General features: G+C 45.1%; 18 non-coding genes across 18 annotated transcripts; all 18 read right to left on the minus strand.

Annotated features, from left to right (window-relative positions):
• Window positions 1-146: 146 nt before the first annotated feature.
• Window positions 147-261, minus strand: LOC146774008 (U5 spliceosomal RNA). The gene has a single exon (XR_014972581.1). It is a non-coding gene; the product is annotated as a U5 spliceosomal RNA (small nuclear RNA).
• Window positions 262-1113: 852 nt separating this feature from the next.
• On the minus strand, window positions 1114-1228 carry LOC146774009 (U5 spliceosomal RNA). Its single transcript, XR_014974782.1, has one exon. It is a non-coding gene; the product is annotated as a U5 spliceosomal RNA (small nuclear RNA).
• An 852-nt stretch (window positions 1229-2080) lies between these two features.
• LOC146774010 (U5 spliceosomal RNA) lies at window positions 2081-2195 on the minus strand. The gene has a single exon (XR_014972583.1). It is a non-coding gene; the product is annotated as a U5 spliceosomal RNA (small nuclear RNA).
• An 852-nt stretch (window positions 2196-3047) lies between these two features.
• On the minus strand, window positions 3048-3162 carry LOC146774011 (U5 spliceosomal RNA). Its single transcript, XR_014972584.1, has one exon. It is a non-coding gene; the product is annotated as a U5 spliceosomal RNA (small nuclear RNA).
• Window positions 3163-4050: 888 nt separating this feature from the next.
• On the minus strand, window positions 4051-4165 carry LOC146774012 (U5 spliceosomal RNA). The gene has a single exon (XR_014972585.1). It is a non-coding gene; the product is annotated as a U5 spliceosomal RNA (small nuclear RNA).
• Window positions 4166-5053: 888 nt separating this feature from the next.
• Window positions 5054-5168, minus strand: LOC146774013 (U5 spliceosomal RNA). The gene has a single exon (XR_014972586.1). It is a non-coding gene; the product is annotated as a U5 spliceosomal RNA (small nuclear RNA).
• An 852-nt stretch (window positions 5169-6020) lies between these two features.
• Window positions 6021-6135, minus strand: LOC146774014 (U5 spliceosomal RNA). Its single transcript, XR_014974146.1, has one exon. It is a non-coding gene; the product is annotated as a U5 spliceosomal RNA (small nuclear RNA).
• Window positions 6136-7024: 889 nt separating this feature from the next.
• LOC146774015 (U5 spliceosomal RNA) lies at window positions 7025-7139 on the minus strand. Its single transcript, XR_014973822.1, has one exon. It is a non-coding gene; the product is annotated as a U5 spliceosomal RNA (small nuclear RNA).
• Window positions 7140-7979: 840 nt separating this feature from the next.
• Window positions 7980-8094, minus strand: LOC146774016 (U5 spliceosomal RNA). Its single transcript, XR_014972587.1, has one exon. It is a non-coding gene; the product is annotated as a U5 spliceosomal RNA (small nuclear RNA).
• Window positions 8095-8946: 852 nt separating this feature from the next.
• On the minus strand, window positions 8947-9061 carry LOC146774017 (U5 spliceosomal RNA). The gene has a single exon (XR_014972588.1). It is a non-coding gene; the product is annotated as a U5 spliceosomal RNA (small nuclear RNA).
• An 853-nt stretch (window positions 9062-9914) lies between these two features.
• Window positions 9915-10029, minus strand: LOC146774018 (U5 spliceosomal RNA). Its single transcript, XR_014973789.1, has one exon. It is a non-coding gene; the product is annotated as a U5 spliceosomal RNA (small nuclear RNA).
• An 852-nt stretch (window positions 10030-10881) lies between these two features.
• LOC146774019 (U5 spliceosomal RNA) lies at window positions 10882-10996 on the minus strand. The gene has a single exon (XR_014974001.1). It is a non-coding gene; the product is annotated as a U5 spliceosomal RNA (small nuclear RNA).
• An 889-nt stretch (window positions 10997-11885) lies between these two features.
• LOC146774020 (U5 spliceosomal RNA) lies at window positions 11886-12000 on the minus strand. The gene has a single exon (XR_014973823.1). It is a non-coding gene; the product is annotated as a U5 spliceosomal RNA (small nuclear RNA).
• An 852-nt stretch (window positions 12001-12852) lies between these two features.
• Window positions 12853-12967, minus strand: LOC146774021 (U5 spliceosomal RNA). Its single transcript, XR_014972589.1, has one exon. It is a non-coding gene; the product is annotated as a U5 spliceosomal RNA (small nuclear RNA).
• An 852-nt stretch (window positions 12968-13819) lies between these two features.
• On the minus strand, window positions 13820-13934 carry LOC146774022 (U5 spliceosomal RNA). Its single transcript, XR_014974164.1, has one exon. It is a non-coding gene; the product is annotated as a U5 spliceosomal RNA (small nuclear RNA).
• An 853-nt stretch (window positions 13935-14787) lies between these two features.
• On the minus strand, window positions 14788-14902 carry LOC146774023 (U5 spliceosomal RNA). Its single transcript, XR_014972590.1, has one exon. It is a non-coding gene; the product is annotated as a U5 spliceosomal RNA (small nuclear RNA).
• An 852-nt stretch (window positions 14903-15754) lies between these two features.
• On the minus strand, window positions 15755-15869 carry LOC146774024 (U5 spliceosomal RNA). Its single transcript, XR_014974002.1, has one exon. It is a non-coding gene; the product is annotated as a U5 spliceosomal RNA (small nuclear RNA).
• An 852-nt stretch (window positions 15870-16721) lies between these two features.
• LOC146774025 (U5 spliceosomal RNA) lies at window positions 16722-16836 on the minus strand. The gene has a single exon (XR_014972591.1). It is a non-coding gene; the product is annotated as a U5 spliceosomal RNA (small nuclear RNA).
• Between the last annotated feature and the right edge of the window lie 458 nt (window positions 16837-17294).

The following is a 17294-nucleotide window of genomic DNA, read 5'->3' on the forward strand; positions in this document are numbered from 1 at the left end:
GGCACCTCTCCTGCACTCTGTTTATGCAAATGAGCAAGCAGAGAGCTCAGGAATAAAACACCAAACTCATGTCCCCCAAAAAAGCAGCAGACAATTGCTGGATATTCCCCAACTTGTAATGCTTTTCTTTTAAACAAATGATAAACAGCCTCACCTGTGGCAAGGCTTAAAAAAATTGAATAAACTCTTAAATGTTCCTCTCCACGGAAATCTTTAGTAAAAGGCGAAAGATTTTTTCGTTTTGAAGAGAAACCAGAGTAAGTGACAATATAGCTCTCTAGGGTAAGTGGCGGCACATCAAAGACCCTGTCATTGCGAGGGTGAGGACCTGAAAGGTATTTTCAGGCTCTAAGAAAGAGGGCGAGAACCAGGCCGGTGGGCAAAACAGGCCAACATTTCAAAGTCTCTGCTCAAGGTACAAAAAGGTGGACTGTTCACATGTGTATGTCTGGGAATATGCAAATTTCTTTTGTACTCACCTCAGCTCATTAGGAGTTGTCGGGGCTGCTGGGGAAGGGGAACAGGAAATGTGAATCAGGCTTTTAGTTAAGTGGCACTGTAGGCCTTTTGTCCCCTAGCCATTTTACGCTTTCAACACGCTCTACACATAGCCATGCACCGTATGTGCCTTTTTCACACGTACTTTCATTAAACCTGAATATAGAAGGATATATCTGTCTAGGCTGGAGACACGTGAAACAAGTCTGACGTGCCCCTTCAAGTCTACCTGAAAGGAAGCTGACTCAGGATTGGCGACCTCTCAGGGCACCTCTAACCGGCACAAATAACGGGCAAGCCCTATGAAAAGCACAGCATGAGTCTTGGTCCCACCTTTAAAAAGGAGGGTGACCTCTGGGATCTGGCAGCAGGATCTTTGGGAGATAAGAAAATATACTGCCTGCGATCGTGTAGTTTCAAGTCAGTCAAGAAAAGCAATCTCATGCACTGCACAAGCTCTTTCCCATGAGGCACCTCTCCTGCACTCTGTTTATGCAAATGAGCAAGCAGAGAGCTCAGGAATAAAACACCAAACTCATGTCCCCCAAAAAAGCAGCAGACAATTGCTGGATATTCCCCAACTTCTAATGCATTTCTTTTAAACAAATGATAAACAGCCTCACCTGTGGCAAGGATTAAAAAAATTGAATAAACTCTTAAATGTTCCTCTCCACGGAAATCATTAGTAAAAGGCGAAAGATTTTTTCGTTTTGAAGAGAAACCAGAGTAAGTGACAATATAGCTCTCTAGGGTAAGTGGCGGCACATCAAAGACCCTGTCATTGCGAGGGTGAGGACCTGAAAGGTATTTTCAGGCTCTAAGAAAGAGGGCGAGAACCAGGCCGGTCGGCAAAACAGGCCAACATTTCAAAGTCTCTGCTCAAGGTACAAAAAGGTGGACTGTTCACATGTGTATGTCTGGGAATATGCAAATTTCTTTTGTACTCACCTCAGCTCATTAGGAGTTGTCGGGGCTGCTGGGGAAGGGGAACAGGAAATGTGAATCAGGCTTTTAGTTAAGTGGCACTGTAGGCCTTTTGTCCCCTAGCCATTTTACGCTTTCAACACGCTCTACACATAGCCATGCACCGTATGTGCCTTTTTCACACGTACTTTTATTAAACCTGAATATAGAAGGATATATCTGTCTAGGCTGGAGACACGTGAAACAAGTCTGACGTGCCCCTTCAAGTCTACCTGAGAGGAAGCTGACTCAGGATTGGCGACCTCTCAGGGCACCTCTAACGGGCACAAATAACGGGCAAGCCCTATGAAAAGCACAGCATGAGTCTTGGTCCCACCTTTAAAAAGGAGGGTGACCTCTGGGATCTGGCAGCAGGATCTTTGGGAGATAAGAAAATATACTGCCTGCGATCGTGAAGTTTCAAGTCAGTCAAGAAAAGCAATCTCATGCACTGCACAAGCTCTTTCCCATGAGGCACCTCTCCTGCACTCTGTTTATGCAAATGAGCAAGCAGAGAGCTCAGGAATAAAACACCAAACTCATGTCCCCCAAAAAAGCAGCAGACAATTGCTGGATATTCCCCAACTTGTAATGCTTTTCTTTTAAACAAATGATAAACAGCCTCACCTGTGGCAAGGCTTAAAAAAATTGAATAAACTCTTAAATGTTCCTCTCCACGGAAATCTTTAGTAAAAGGCGAAAGATTTTTTCGTTTTGAAGAGAAACCAGAGTAAGTGACAATATAGCTCTCTAGGGTAAGTGGCGGCACATCAAAGACCCTGTCATTGCGAGGGTGAGGACCTGAAAGGTATTTTCAGGCTCTAAGAAAGAGGGCGAGAACCAGGCCGGTGGGCAAAACAGGCCAACATTTCAAAGTCTCTGCTCAAGGAACAAAAAGGTGGACTGTTCACATGTGTATGTCTGGGAATATGCAAATTTCTTTTGTACTCACCTCAGCTCATTAGGAGTTGTCGGGGCTGCTGGGGAAGGGGAACAGGAAATGTGAATCAGGCTTTTAGTTAAGTGGCACTGTAGGCCTTTTGTCCCCTAGCCATTTTACGCTTTCAACACGCTCTACACATAGCCATGCACCGTATGTGCCTTTTTCACACGTACTTTCATTAAACCTGAATATAGAAGGATATATCTGTCTAGGCTGGAGACACGTGAAACAAGTCTGACGTGCCCCTTCAAGTCTACCTGAGAGGAAGCTGACTCAGGATTGGCGACCTCTCAGGGCACCTCTAACGGGCACAAATAACGGGCAAGCCCTATGAAAAGCACAGCATGAGTCTTGGTCCCACCTTTAAAAAGGAGGGTGACCTCTGGGATCTGGCAGCAGGATCTTTGGGAGATAAGAAAATATACTGCCTGCAATCGTGAAGCTTCAAGTCAGTCAAGAAAAGCAATCTCATGCACTGCACAAGCTCTTTCCCATGAGGCACCTCTCCTGCACTCTGTTTATGCAAATGAGCAAGCAGAGAGCTCAGGAATAAAACACCAAACTCATGTCCCCCAAAAAAGCAGCAGACAATTGCTGGATATTCCCCAACTTGTAATGCTTTTCTTTTAAACAAATGATAAACAGCCTCACCTGTGGCAAGGCTTAAAAAAATTGAATAAACTCTTAAATGTTCCTCTCCACGGAAATCTTTAGTAAAAGGCGAAAGATTTTTTCGTTTTGAAGAGAAACCAGAGTAAGTGACAATATAGCTCTCTAGGGTAAGTGGCGGCACATCAAAGACCCTGTCATTGCGAGGGTGAGGACCTGAAAGGTATTTTCAGGCTCTAAGAAAGAGGGCGAGAACCAGGCCGGTGGGCAAAACAGGCCAACATTTCAAAGTCTCTGCTCAAGGTACAAAAAGGTGGACTGTTCACATGTGTATGTCTGGGAATATGCAAATTTCTTTTGTACTCACCTCAGCTCATTAGGAGTTGTCGGGGCTGCTGGGGAAGGGGAACAGGAAATGTGAATCAGGCTTTTAGTTAAGTGGCACTGTAGGCCTTTTGTCCCCTAGCCATTTTACGCTTTCAACACCATCCCTCCAATCGATATGCTCAGAGCCACCACTGTGCTCTACACATAGCCATGCACCGTATGTGCCTTTTTCACACGTACTTTCATTAAACCTGAATATAGAAGGATATATCTGTCTAGGCTGGAGACACGTGAAACAAGTCTGACGTGCCCCTTCAAGTCTACCTGAGAGGAAGCAGACTCAGGATTGGCGACCTCTCAGGGCACCTCTAACGGGCACAAATAACGGGCAAGCCCTATGAAAAGCACAGCATGAGTCTTGGTCCCACCTTTAAAAAGGAGGGTGACCTCTGGGATCTGGCAGCAGGATCTTTGGGAGATAAGAAAATATACTGCCTGCGATCGTGAAGTTTCAAGTCAGTCAAGAAAAGCAATCTCATGCACTGCACAAGCTCTTTCCCATGAGGCACCTCTCCTGCACTCTGTTTATGCAAATGAGCAAGCAGAGAGCTCAGGAATAAAACACCAAACTCATGTCCCCCAAAAAAGCAGCAGACAATTGCTGGATATTCCCCAACTTGTAATGCTTTTCTTTTAAACAAATGATAAACAGCCTCACCTGTGGCAAGGCTTAAAAAAATTGAATAAACTCTTAAATGTTCCTCTCCACGGAAATCTTTAGTAAAAGGCGAAAGATTTTTTCGTTTTGAAGAGAAACCAGAGTAAGTGACAATATAGCTCTCTAGGGTAAGTGGCGGCACATCAAAGACCCTGTCATTGCGAGGGTGAGGACCTGAAAGGTATTTTCAGGCTCTAAGAAAGAGGGCGAGAACCAGGCCGGTGGGCAAAACAGGCCAACATTTCAAAGTCTCTGCTCAAGGTACAAAAAGGTGGACTGTTCACATGTGTATGTCTGGGAATATGCAAATTTCTTTTGTACTCACCTCAGCTCATTAGGAGTTGTCGGGGCTGCTGGGGAAGGGGAACAGGAAATGTGAATCAGGCTTTTAGTTAAGTGGCACTGTAGGCCTTTTGTCCCCTAGCCATTTTACGCTTTCAACACCATCCCTCCAATCGATATGCTCAGAGCCACCACTGTGCTCTACACATAGCCATGCACCGTATGTGCCTTTTTCACACGTACTTTCATTAAACCTGAATATAGAAGGATATATCTGTCTAGGCTGGAGACACGTGAAACAAGTCTGACGTGCCCCTTCAAGTCTACCTGAGAGGAAGCAGACTCAGGATTGGCGACCTCTCAGGGCACCTCTAACGGGCACAAATAACGGGCAAGCCCTATGAAAAGCACAGCATGAGTCTTGGTCCCACCTTTAAAAAGGAGGGTGACCTCTGGGATCTGGCAGCAGGATCTTTGGGAGATAAGAAAATATACTGCCTGCGATCGTGAAGTTTCAAGTCAGTCAAGAAAAGCAATCTCATGCACTGCACAAGCTCTTTCCCATGAGGCACCTCTCCTGCACTCTGTTTATGCAAATGAGCAAGCAGAGAGCTCAGGAATAAAACACCAAACTCATGTCCCCCAAAAAAGCAGCAGACAATTGCTGGATATTCCCCAACTTGTAATGCTTTTCTTTTAAACAAATGATAAACAGCCTCACCTGTGGCAAGGCTTAAAAAAATTGAATAAACTCTTAAATGTTCCTCTCCACGGAAATCTTTAGTAAAAGGCGAAAGATTTTTTCGTTTTGAAGAGAAACCAGAGTAAGTGACAATATAGCTCTCTAGGGTAAGTGGCGGCACATCAAAGACCCTGTCATTGCGAGGGTGAGGACCTGAAAGGTATTTTCAGGCTCTAAGAAAGAGGGCGAGAACCAGGCCGGTGGGCAAAACAGGCCAACATTTCAAAGTCTCTGCTCAAGGTACAAAAAGGTGGACTGTTCACATGTGTATGTCTGGGAATATGCAAATTTCTTTTGTACTCACCTCAGCTCATTAGGAGTTGTCGGGGCTGCTGGGGAAGGGGAACAGGAAATGTGAATCAGGCTTTTAGTTAAGTGGCACTGTAGGCCTTTTGTCCCCTAGCCATTTTACGCTTTCAACACGCTCTACACATAGCCATGCACCGTATGTGCCTTTTTCACACGTACTTTCATTAAACCTGAATATAGAAGGATATATCTGTCTAGGCTGGAGACACGTGAAACAAGTCTGACGTGCCCCTTCAAGTCTACCTGAGAGGAAGCTGACTCAGGATTGGCGACCTCTCAGGGCACCTCTAACGGGCACAAATAACGGGCAAGCCCTATGAAAAGCACAGCATGAGTCTTGGTCCCACCTTTAAAAAGGAGGGTGACCTCTGGGATCTGGCAGCAGGATCTTTGGGAGATAAGAAAATATACTGCCTGCAATCGTGAAGTTTCAAGTCAGTCAAGAAAAGCAATCTCATGCACTGCACAAGCTCTTTCCCATGAGGCACCTCTCCTGCACTCTGTTTATGCAAATGAGCAAGCAGAGAGCTCAGGAATAAAACACCAAACTCATGTCCCCCAAAAAAGCAGCAGACAATTGCTGGATATTCCCCAACTTGTAATGCTTTTCTTTTAAACAAATGATAAACAGCCTCACCTGTGGCAAGGCTTAAAAAAATTGAATAAACTCTTAAATGTTCCTCTCCATGGAAATCTTTAGTAAAAGGCGAAAGATTTTTTCGTTTTGAAGAGAAACCAGAGTAAGTGACAATATAGCTCTCTAGGGTAAGTGGCGGCACATCAAAGACCCTGTCATTGCGAGGGTGAGGACCTGAAAGGTATTTTCAGGCTCTAAGAAAGAGGGCGAGAACCAGGCCGGTGGGCAAAACAGGCCAACATTTCAAAGTCTCTGCTCAAGGTACAAAAAGGTGGACTGTTCACATGTGTATGTCTGGGAATATGCAAATTTCTTTTGTACTCACCTCAGCTCATTAGGAGTTGTCGGGGCTGCTGGGGAAGGGGAACAGGAAATGTGAATCAGGCTTTTAGTTAAGTGGCACTGTAGGCCTTTTGTCCCCTAGCCATTTTACGCTTTCAACACCATCCCTCCAATCGATATGCTCAGAGCCACCACTGTGCTCTACACATAGCCATGCACCGTATGTGCCTTTTTCACACGTACTTTCATTAAACCTGAATATAGAAGGATATATCTGTCTAGGCTGTAGACACGTGAAACAAGTCTGACGTGCCCCTTCAAGTCTACCTGAGAGGAAGCTGACTCAGGATTGGCGACCTCTCAGGGCACCTCTAACGGGCACAAATAACGGGCAAGCCCTATGAAAAGCACAGCATGAGTCTTGGTCCCACCTTTAAAAAGGAGGGTGACCTCTGGGATCTGGCAGCAGGATCTTTGGGAGATAAGAAAATATACTGCCTGCGATCGTGAAGTTTCAAGTCAGTCAAGAAAAGCAATCTCATGCACTGCACAAGCTCTTTCCCATGAGGCACCTCTCCTGCACTCTGTTTATGCAAATGAGCAAGCAGAGAGCTCAGGAATAAAACACCAAACTCATGTCCCCCAAAAAAAGCAGCAGACAATTGCTGGATATTCCCCAACTTGTAATGCTTTTCTTTTAAACAAATGATAAACAGCCTCACCTGTGGCAAGGCTTAAAAAAATTGAATAAACTCTTAAATGTTCCTCTCCACGGAAATCTTTAGTAAAAGGCGAAAGATTTTTTCGTTTTGAAGAGAAACCAGAATAAGTGACAATATAGCTCTCTAGGGTAAGTGGCGGCACATCAAAGACCCTGTCATTGCGAGGGTGAGGACCTGAAAGGTATTTTCAGGCTCTAAGAAAGAGGGCGAGAACCAGGCCGGTGGGCAAAACAGGCCAACATTTCAAAGTCTCTGCTCAAGGTACAAAAAGGTGGACTGTTCACATGTGTATGTCTGGGAATATGCAAATTTCTTTTGTACTCACCTCAGCTCATTAGGAGTTGTCGGGGCTGCTGGGGAAGGGGAACAGGAAATGTGAATCAGGCTTTTAGTTAAGTGGCACTGTAGGCCTTTTGTCCCCTAGCCATTTTACGCTTTCAACACGCTCTACACATAGCCATGCACCGTATGTGCCTTTTTCACACGTACTTTCATTAAACCTGAATATAGAAGGATATATCTGTCTAGGCTGGAGACACATGAAACAAGTCTGACGTGCCCCTTCAAGTCTACCTGAGAGGAAGCTGACTCAGGATTGGTGACCTCTCACGGGCACAAATAACGGGCAAGCCCTATGAAAAGCACAGCATGAGTCTTGGTCCCACCTTTAAAAAGGAGGGTGACCTCTGGGATCTGGCAGCAGGATCTTTGGGAGATAAGAAAATATACTGCCTGCGATCGTGTAGTTTCAAGTCAGTCAAGAAAAGCAATCTCATGCACTGCACAAGCTCTTTCCCATGAGGCACCTCTCCTGCACTCTGTTTATGCAAATGAGCAAGCAGAGAGCTCAGGAATAAAACACCAAACTCATGTCCCCCAAAAAAGCAGCAGACAATTGCTGGATATTCCCCAACTTGTAATGCTTTTCTTTTAAACAAATGATAAACAGCCTCACCTGTGGCAAGGCTTAAAAAAATTGAATAAACTCTTAAATGTTCCTCTCCACGGAAATCTTTAGTAAAAGGCGAAAGATTTTTTCGTTTTGAAGAGAAACCAGAGTAAGTGACAATATAGCTCTCTAGGGTAAGTGGCGGCACATCAAAGACCCTGTCATTGCGAGGGTGAGGACCTGAAAGGTATTTTCAGGCTCTAAGAAAGAGGGCGAGAACCAGGCCGGTGGGCAAAACAGGCCAACATTTCAAAGTCTCTGCTCAAGGTACAAAAAGGTGGACTGTTCACATGTGTATGTCTGGGAATATGCAAATTTCTTTTGTACTCACCTCAGCTCATTAGGAGTTGTCGGGGCTGCTGGGGAAGGGGAACAGGAAATGTGAATCAGGCTTTTAGTTAAGTGGCACTGTAGGCCTTTTGTCCCCTAGCCATTTTACGCTTTCAACACGCTCTACACATAGCCATGCACCGTATGTGCCTTTTTCACACGTACTTTCATTAAACCTGAATATAGAAGGATATATCTGTCTAGGCTGGAGACACGTGAAACAAGTCTGACGTGCCCCTTCAAGTCTACCTGAGAGGAAGCTGACTCAGGATTGGCGACCTCTCAGGGCACCTCTAACGGGCACAAATAACGGGCAAGCCCTATGAAAAGCACAGCATGAGTCTTGGTCCCACCTTTAAAAAGGAGGGTGACCTCTGGGATCTGGCAGCAGGATCTTTGGGAGATAAGAAAATATACTGCCTGCAATCGTGAAGCTTCAAGTCAGTCAAGAAAAGCAATCTCATGCACTGCACAAGCTCTTTCCCATGAGGCACCTCTCCTGCACTCTGTTTATGCAAATGAGCAAGCAGAGAGCTCAGGAATAAAACACCAAACTCATGTCCCCCAAAAAAGCAGCAGACAATTGCTGGATATTCCCCAACTTGTAATGCTTTTCTTTTAAACAAATGATAAACAGCCTCACCTGTGGCAAGGCTTAAAAAAATTGAATAAACTCTTAAATGTTCCTCTCCACGGAAATCTTTAGTAAAAGGCGAAAGATTTTTTCGTTTTGAAGAGAAACCAGAGTAAGTGACAATATAGCTCTCTAGGGTAAGTGGCGGCACATCAAAGACCCTGTCATTGCGAGGGTGAGGACCTGAAAGGTATTTTCAGGCTCTAAGAAAGAGGGCGAGAACCAGGCCGGTGGGCAAAACAGGCCAACATTTCAAAGTCTCTGCTCAAGGTACAAAAAGGTGGACTGTTCACATGTGTATGTCTGGGAATATGCAAATTTCTTTTGTACTCACCTCAGCTCATTAGGAGTTGTCGGGGCTGCTGGGGAAGGGGAACAGGAAATGTGAATCAGGCTTTTAGTTAAGTGGCACTGTAGGCCTTTTGTCCCCTAGCCATTTTACGCTTTCAACACGCTCTACACATAGCCATGCACCGTATGTGCCTTTTTCACACGTACTTTCATTAAACCTGAATATAGAAGGATATATCTGTCTAGGCTGGAGACACGTGAAACAAGTCTGACGTGCCCCTTCAAGTCTACCTGAGAGGAAGCTGACTCAGGATTGGTGACCTCTCAGGACACCTCTAAACGGACACAAATAACGGGCAAGCCCTATGAAAAGCACAGCATGAGTCTTGGTCCCACCTTTAAAAAGGAGGGTGACCTCTGGGATCTGGCAGCAGGATCTTTGGGAGATAAGAAAATATACTGCCTGCAATCGTGAAGTTTCAAGTCAGTCAAGAAAAGCAATCTCATGCACTGCACAAGCTCTTTCCCATGAGGCACCTCTCCTGCACTCTGTTTATGCAAATGAGCAAGCAGAGAGCTCAGGAATAAAACACCAAACTCATGTCCCCCAAAAAAGCAGCAGACAATTGCTGGATATTCCCCAACTTGTAATGCTTTTCTTTTAAACAAATGATAAACAGCCTCACCTGTGGCAAGGCTTAAAAAAATTGAATAAACTCTTAAATGTTCCTCTCCACGGAAATCTTTAGTAAAAGGCGAAAGATTTTTTCATTTTGAAGAGAAACCAGAGTAAGTGACAATATAGCTCTCTAGGGTAAGTGGCGGCACATCAAAGACCCTGTCATTGCGAGGGTGAGGACCTGAAAGGTATTTTCAGGCTCTAAGAAAGAGGGCGAGAACCAGGCCGGTGGGCAAAACAGGCCAACATTTCAAAGTCTCTGCTCAAGGTACAAAAAGGTGGACTGTTCACATGTGTATGTCTGGGAATATGCAAATTTCTTTTGTACTCACCTCAGCTCATTAGGAGTTGTCGGGGCTGCTGGGGAAGGGGAACAGGAAATGTGAATCAGGCTTTTAGTTAAGTGGCACTGTAGGCCTTTTGTCCCCTAGCCATTTTACGCTTTCAACACGCTCTACACATAGCCATGCACCGTATGTGCCTTTTTCACACGTACTTTCATTAAACCTGAATATAGAAGGATATATCTGTCTAGGCTGGAGACACGTGAAACAAGTCTGACGTGCCCCTTCAAGTCTACCTGAGAGGAAGCTGACTCAGGATTGGCGACCTCTCAGGGCACCTCTAACCGGCACAAATAACGGGCAAGCCCTATGAAAAGCACAGCATGAGTCTTGGTCCCACCTTTAAAAAGGAGGGTGACCTCTGGGATCTGGCAGCAGGATCTTTGGGAGATAAGAAAATATACTGCCTGCGATCGTGTAGTTTCAAGTCAGTCAAGAAAAGCAATCTCATGCACTGCACAAGCTCTTTCCCATGAGGCACCTCTCCTGCACTCTGTTTATGCAAATGAGCAAGCAGAGAGCTCAGGAATAAAACACCAAACTCATGTCCCCCAAAAAAGCAGCAGACAATTGCTGGATATTCCCCAACTTCTAATGCATTTCTTTTAAACAAATGATAAACAGCCTCACCTGTGGCAAGGATTAAAAAAATTGAATAAACTCTTAAATGTTCCTCTCCACGGAAATCTTTAGTAAAAGGCGAAAGATTTTTTCGTTTTGAAGAGAAACCAGAGTAAGTGACAATATAGCTCTCTAGGGTAAGTGGCGGCACATCAAAGACCCTGTCATTGCGAGGGTGAGGACCTGAAAGGTATTTTCAGGCTCTAAGAAAGAGGGCGAGAACCAGGCCGGTCGGCAAAACAGGCCAACATTTCAAAGTCTCTGCTCAAGGTACAAAAAGGTGGACTGTTCACATGTGTATGTCTGGGAATATGCAAATTTCTTTTGTACTCACCTCAGCTCATTAGGAGTTGTCGGGGCTGCTGGGGAAGGGGAACAGGAAATGTGAATCAGGCTTTTAGTTAAGTGGCACTGTAGGCCTTTTGTCCCCTAGCCATTTTACGCTTTCAACACCATCCCTCCAATCGATATGCTCAGAGCCACCACTGTGCTCTACACATAGCCATGCACCGTATGTGCCTTTTTCACACGTACTTTCATTAAACCTGAATATAGAAGGATATATCTGTCTAGGCTGGAGACACGTGAAACAAGTCTGACGTGCCCCTTCAAGTCTACCTGAGAGGAAGCGGACTCAGGATTGGCGACCTCTCAGGGCACCTCTAACGGGCACAAATAACGGGCAAGCCCTATGAAAAGCACAGCATGAGTCTTGGTCCCACCTTTAAAAAGGAGGGTGACCTCTGGGATCTGGCAGCAGGATCTTTGGGAGATAAGAAAATATACTGCCTGCGATCGTGAAGTTTCAAGTCAGTCAAGAAAAGCAATCTCATGCACTGCACAAGCTCTTTCCCATGAGGCACCTCTCCTGCACTCTGTTTATGCAAATGAGCAAGCAGAGAGCTCAGGAATAAAACACCAAACTCATGTCCCCCAAAAAAAGCAGCAGACAATTGCTGGATATTCCCCAACTTGTAATGCTTTTCTTTTAAACAAATGATAAACAGCCTCACCTGTGGCAAGGCTTAAAAAAATTGAATAAACTCTTAAATGTTCCTCTCCACGGAAATCTTTAGTAAAAGGCGAAAGATTTTTTCGTTTTGAAGAGAAACCAGAATAAGTGACAATATAGCTCTCTAGGGTAAGTGGCGGCACATCAAAGACCCTGTCATTGCGAGGGTGAGGACCTGAAAGATATTTTCAGGCTCTAAGAAAGAGGGCGAGAACCAGGCCGGTGGGCAAAACAGGCCAACATTTCAAAGTCTCTGCTCAAGGTACAAAAAGGTGGACTGTTCACATGTGTATGTCTGGGAATATGCAAATTTCTTTTGTACTCACCTCAGCTCATTAGGAGTTGTCGGGGCTGCTGGGGAAGGGGAACAGGAAATGTGAATCAGGCTTTTAGTTAAGTGGCACTGTAGGCCTTTTGTCCCCTAGCCATTTTACGCTTTCAACACGCTCTACACATAGCCATGCACCGTATGTGCCTTTTTCACACGTACTTTCATTAAACCTGAATATAGAAGGATATATCTGTCTAGGCTGGAGACACGTGAAACAAGTCTGACGTGCCCCTTCAAGTCTACCTGAGAGGAAGCGGACTCAGGATTGGCGACCTCTCAGGGCACCTCCAACGGGCACAAATAACGGGCAAGCCCTATGAAAAGCACAGCATGAGTCTTGGTCCCACCTTTAAAAAGGAGGGTGACCTCTGGGATCTGGCAGCAGGATCTTTGGGAGATAAGAAAATATACTGCCTGCGATCGTGTAGTTTCAAGTCAGTCAAGAAAAGCAATCTCATGCACTGCACAAGCTCTTTCCCATGAGGCACCTCTCCTGCACTCTGTTTATGCAAATGAGCAAGCAGAGAGCTCAGGAATAAAACACCAAACTCATGTCCCCCAAAAAAGCAGCAGACAATTGCTGGATATTCCCCAACTTCTAATGCTTTTCTTTTAAACAAATGATAAACAGCCTCACCTGTGGCAAGGCTTAAAAAAATTGAATAAACTCTTAAATGTTCCTCTCCACGGAAATCTTTAGTAAAAGGCGAAAGATTTTTTCGTTTTGAAGAGAAACCAGAGTAAGTGACAATATAGCTCTCTAGGGTAAGTGGCGGCACATCAAAGACCCTGTCATCGCGAGGGTGAGGACCTGAAAGGTATTTTCAGGCTCTAAGAAAGAGGGCGAGAACCAGGCCGGTGGGCAAAACAGGCCAACATTTCAAAGTCTCTGCTCAAGGTACAAAAAGGTGGACTGTTCACATGTGTATGTCTGGGAATATGCAAATTTCTTTTGTACTCACCTCAGCTCATTAGGAGTTGTCGGGGCTGCTGGGGAAGGGGAACAGGAAATGTGAATCAGGCTTTTAGTTAAGTGGCACTGTAGGCCTTTTGTCCCCTAGCCATTTTACGCTTTCAACACGCTCTACACATAGCCATGCACCGTATGTGCCTTTTTCACACGTACTTTTATTAAACCTGAATATAGAAGGATATATCTGTCTAGGCTGGAGACACGTGAAACAAGTCTGACGTGCCCCTTCAAGTCTACCTGAGAGGAAGCTGACTCAGGATTGGCGACCTCTCAGGGCACCTCTAACGGGCACAAATAACGGGCAAGCCCTATGAAAAGCACAGCATGAGTCTTGGTCCCACCTTTAAAAAGGAGGGTGACCTCTGGGATCTGGCAGCAGGATCTTTGGGAGATAAGAAAATATACTGCCTGCGATCGTGTAGTTTCAAGTCAGTCAAGAAAAGCAATCTCATGCACTGCACAAGCTCTTTCCCATGAGGCACCTCTCCTGCACTCTGTTTATGCAAATGAGCAAGCAGAGAGCTCAGGAATAAAACACCAAACTCATGTCCCCCAAAAAAGCAGCAGACAATTGCTGGATATTCCCCAACTTCTAATGCTTTTCTTTTAAACAAATGATAAACAGCCTCACCTGTGGCAAGGCTTAAAAAAATTGAATAAACTCTTAAATGTTCCTCTCCACGGAAATCTTTAGTAAAAGGCGAAAGATATTTTCGTTTTGAAGAGAAACCAGAGTAAGTGACAATATAGCTCTCTAGGGTAAGTGGCGCCACATCAAAGACCCTGTCATTGCGAGGGTGAGGACCTGAAAGGTATTTTCAGGCTCTAAGAAAGAGGGCGAGAACCAGGCCGGTGGGCAAAACAGGCCAACATTTCAAAGTCTCTGCTCAAGGTACAAAAAGGTGGACTGTTCACATGTGTATGTCTGGGAATATGCAAATTTCTTTTGTACTCACCTCAGCTCATTAGGAGTTGTCGGGGCTGCTGGGGAAGGGGAACAGGAAATGTGAATCAGGCTTTTAGTTAAGTGGCACTGTAGGCCTTTTGTCCCCTAGCCATTTTACGCTTTCAACACGCTCTACACATAGCCATGCACCGTATGTGCCTTTTTCACACGTACTTTCATTAAACCTGAATATAGAAGGATATATCTGTCTAGGCTGGAGACACGTGAAACAAGTCTGACGTGCCCCTTCAAGTCTACCTGAGAGGAAGCTGACTCAGGATTGGCGACCTCTCAGGGCACCTCTAAACGGACACAAATAACGGGCAAGCCCTATGAAAAGCACAGCATGAGTCTTGGTCCCACCTTTAAAAAGGAGGGTGACCTCTGGGATCTGGCAGCAGGATCTTTGGGAGATAAGAAAATATACTGCCTGCGATCGTGAAGTTTCAAGTCAGTCAAGAAAAGCAATCTCATGCACTGCACAAGCTCTTTCCCATGAGGCACCTCTCCTGCACTCTGTTTATGCAAATGAGCAAGCAGAGAGCTCAGGAATAAAACACCAAACTCATGTCCCCCAAAAAAGCAGCAGACAATTGCTGGATATTCCCCAACTTGTAATGCTTTTCTTTTAAACAAATGATAAACAGCCTCACCTGTGGCAAGGCTTAAAAAAATTGAATAAACTCTTAAATGTTCCTCTCCACGGAAATCTTTAGTAAAAGGCGAAAGATTTTTTCGTTTTGAAGAGAAACCAGAGTAAGTGACAATATAGCTCTCTAGGGTAAGTGGCGGCACATCAAAGACCCTGTCATTGCGAGGGTGAGGACCTGAAAGGTATTTTCAGGCTCTAAGAAAGAGGGCGAGAACCAGGCCGGTGGGCAAAACAGGCCAACATTTCAAAGTCTCTGCTCAAGGTACAAAAAGGTGGACTGTTCACATGTGTATGTCTGGGAATATGCAAATTTCTTTTGTACTCACCTCAGCTCATTAGGAGTTGTCGGGGCTGCTGGGGAAGGGGAACAGGAAATGTGAATCAGGCTTTTAGTTAAGTGGCACTGTAGGCCTTTTGTCCCCTAGCCATTTTACGCTTTCAACACGCTCTACACATAGCCATGCACCGTATGTGCCTTTTTCACACGTACTTTCATTAAACCTGAATATAGAAGCATATATCTGTCTAGGCTGGAGACACGTGAAACAAGTCTGACGTGCCCCTTCAAGTCTACCTGAGAGGAAGCTGACTCAGGATTGGCGACCTCTCAGGGCACCTCTTACGGGCACAAATAACGGGCAAGCCCTATGAAAAGCACAGCATGAGTCTTGGTCCCACCTTTAAAAAGGAGGGTGACCTCTGGGATCTGGCAGCAGGATCTTTGGGAGATAAGAAAATATACTGCCTGCGATCGTGTAGTTTCAAGTCAGTCAAGAAAAGCAATCTCATGCACTGCACAAGCTCTTTCCCATGAGGCACCTCTCCTGCACTCTGTTTATGCAAATGAGCAAGCAGAGAGCTCAGGAATAAAACACCAAACTCATGTCCCCCAAACAAGCAGCAGACAATTGCTGGATATTCCCCAACTTCTAATGCTTTTCTTTTAAACAAATGATAAACAGCCTCACCTGTGGCAAGGATTAAAAAAATTGAATAAACTCTTAAATGTTCCTCTCCACGGAAATCTTTAGTAAAAGGCGAAAGATTTTTTCGTTTTGAAGAGAAACCAGAGTAAGCGACAATATAGCTCTCTAGGGTAAGTGGCGGCACATCAAAGACCCTGTCATTGCGAGGGTGAGGACCTGAAAGGTATTTTCAGGCTCTAAGAAAGAGGGCGAGAACCAGGCCGGTGGGCAAAACAGGCCAACATTTCAAAGTCTCTGCTCAAGGTACAAAAAGGTGGACTGTTCACATGTGTATGTCTGGGAATATGCAAATTTCTTTTGTACTCACCTCAGCTCATTAGGAGTTGTCGGGGCTGCTGGGGAAGGGGAACAGGAAATGTGAATCAGGCTTTTAGTTAAGTGGCACTGTAGGCCTTTTGTCCCCTAGCCATTTTACGCTTTCAACACACTCTACACATAGCCATGCACCGTATGTGCCTTTTTCACACGTACTTTCATTAAACCTGAATATAGAAGGATATATCTGTCTAGGCTGGAGACACGTGAAACAAGTCTGACGTGCCCCTTCAAGTCTACCTGAGAGGAAGCTGACTCAGGATTGGCGACCTCTCAGGGCACCTCTAACCGGCACAAATAACGGGCAAGCCCTATGAAAAGCACAGCATGAGTCTTGGTCCCACCTTTAAAAAGGAGGGTGACCTCTGGGATCTGGCAGCAGGATCTTTGGGAGATAAGAAAATATACTGCCTGCGATCGTGTAGTTTCAAGTCAGTCAAGAAAAGCAATCTCATGCACTGCACAAGCTCTTTCCCATGAGGCACCTCTCCTGCACTCTGTTTATGCAAATGAGCAAGCAGAGAGCTCAGGAATAAAACACCAAACTCATGTCCCCCAAAAAAGCAGCAGACAATTGCTGGATATTCCCCAACTTCTAATGCATTTCTTTTAAACAAATGATAAACAGCCTCACCTGTGGCAAGGCTTAAAAAAATTGAATAAACTCTTAAATGTTCCTCTCCACGGAAATCTTTAGTAAAAGGCGAAAGATTTTTTCGTTTTGAAGAGAAACCAGAGTAAGTGACAATATAGCTCTCTAGGGTAAGTGGCGGCACATCAAAGACCCTGTCATTGCGAGGGTGAGGACCTGAAAGGTATTTTCAGGCTCTAAGAAAGAGGGCGAGAACCAGGCCGGTCGGCAAAACAGGCCAACATTTCAAAGTCTCTGCTCAAGGTACAAAAAGGTGGACTGTTCACATGTGTATGTCTGGGAATATGCAAATTTCTTTTGTACTCACCTCAGCTCATTAGGAGTTGTCGGGGCTGCTGGGGAAGGGGAACAGGAAATGTGAATCAGGCTTTTAGTTAAGTGGCACTGTAGGCCTTTTGTCCCCTAGCCATTTTACGCTTTCAACACGCTCTACACATAGCCATGCACCGTATGTGCCTTTTTCACACGTACTTTCATTAAACCTGAATATAGAAGGATATATCTGTCTAGGCTGGAGACACGTGAAACAAGTCTGACGTGCCCCTTC

This window comes from Triturus cristatus, chromosome 12 (genome assembly GCF_964204655.1).
Source record: "Triturus cristatus chromosome 12, aTriCri1.1, whole genome shotgun sequence".
Lineage (NCBI taxonomy): Eukaryota > Metazoa > Chordata > Amphibia > Caudata > Salamandridae > Triturus > Triturus cristatus.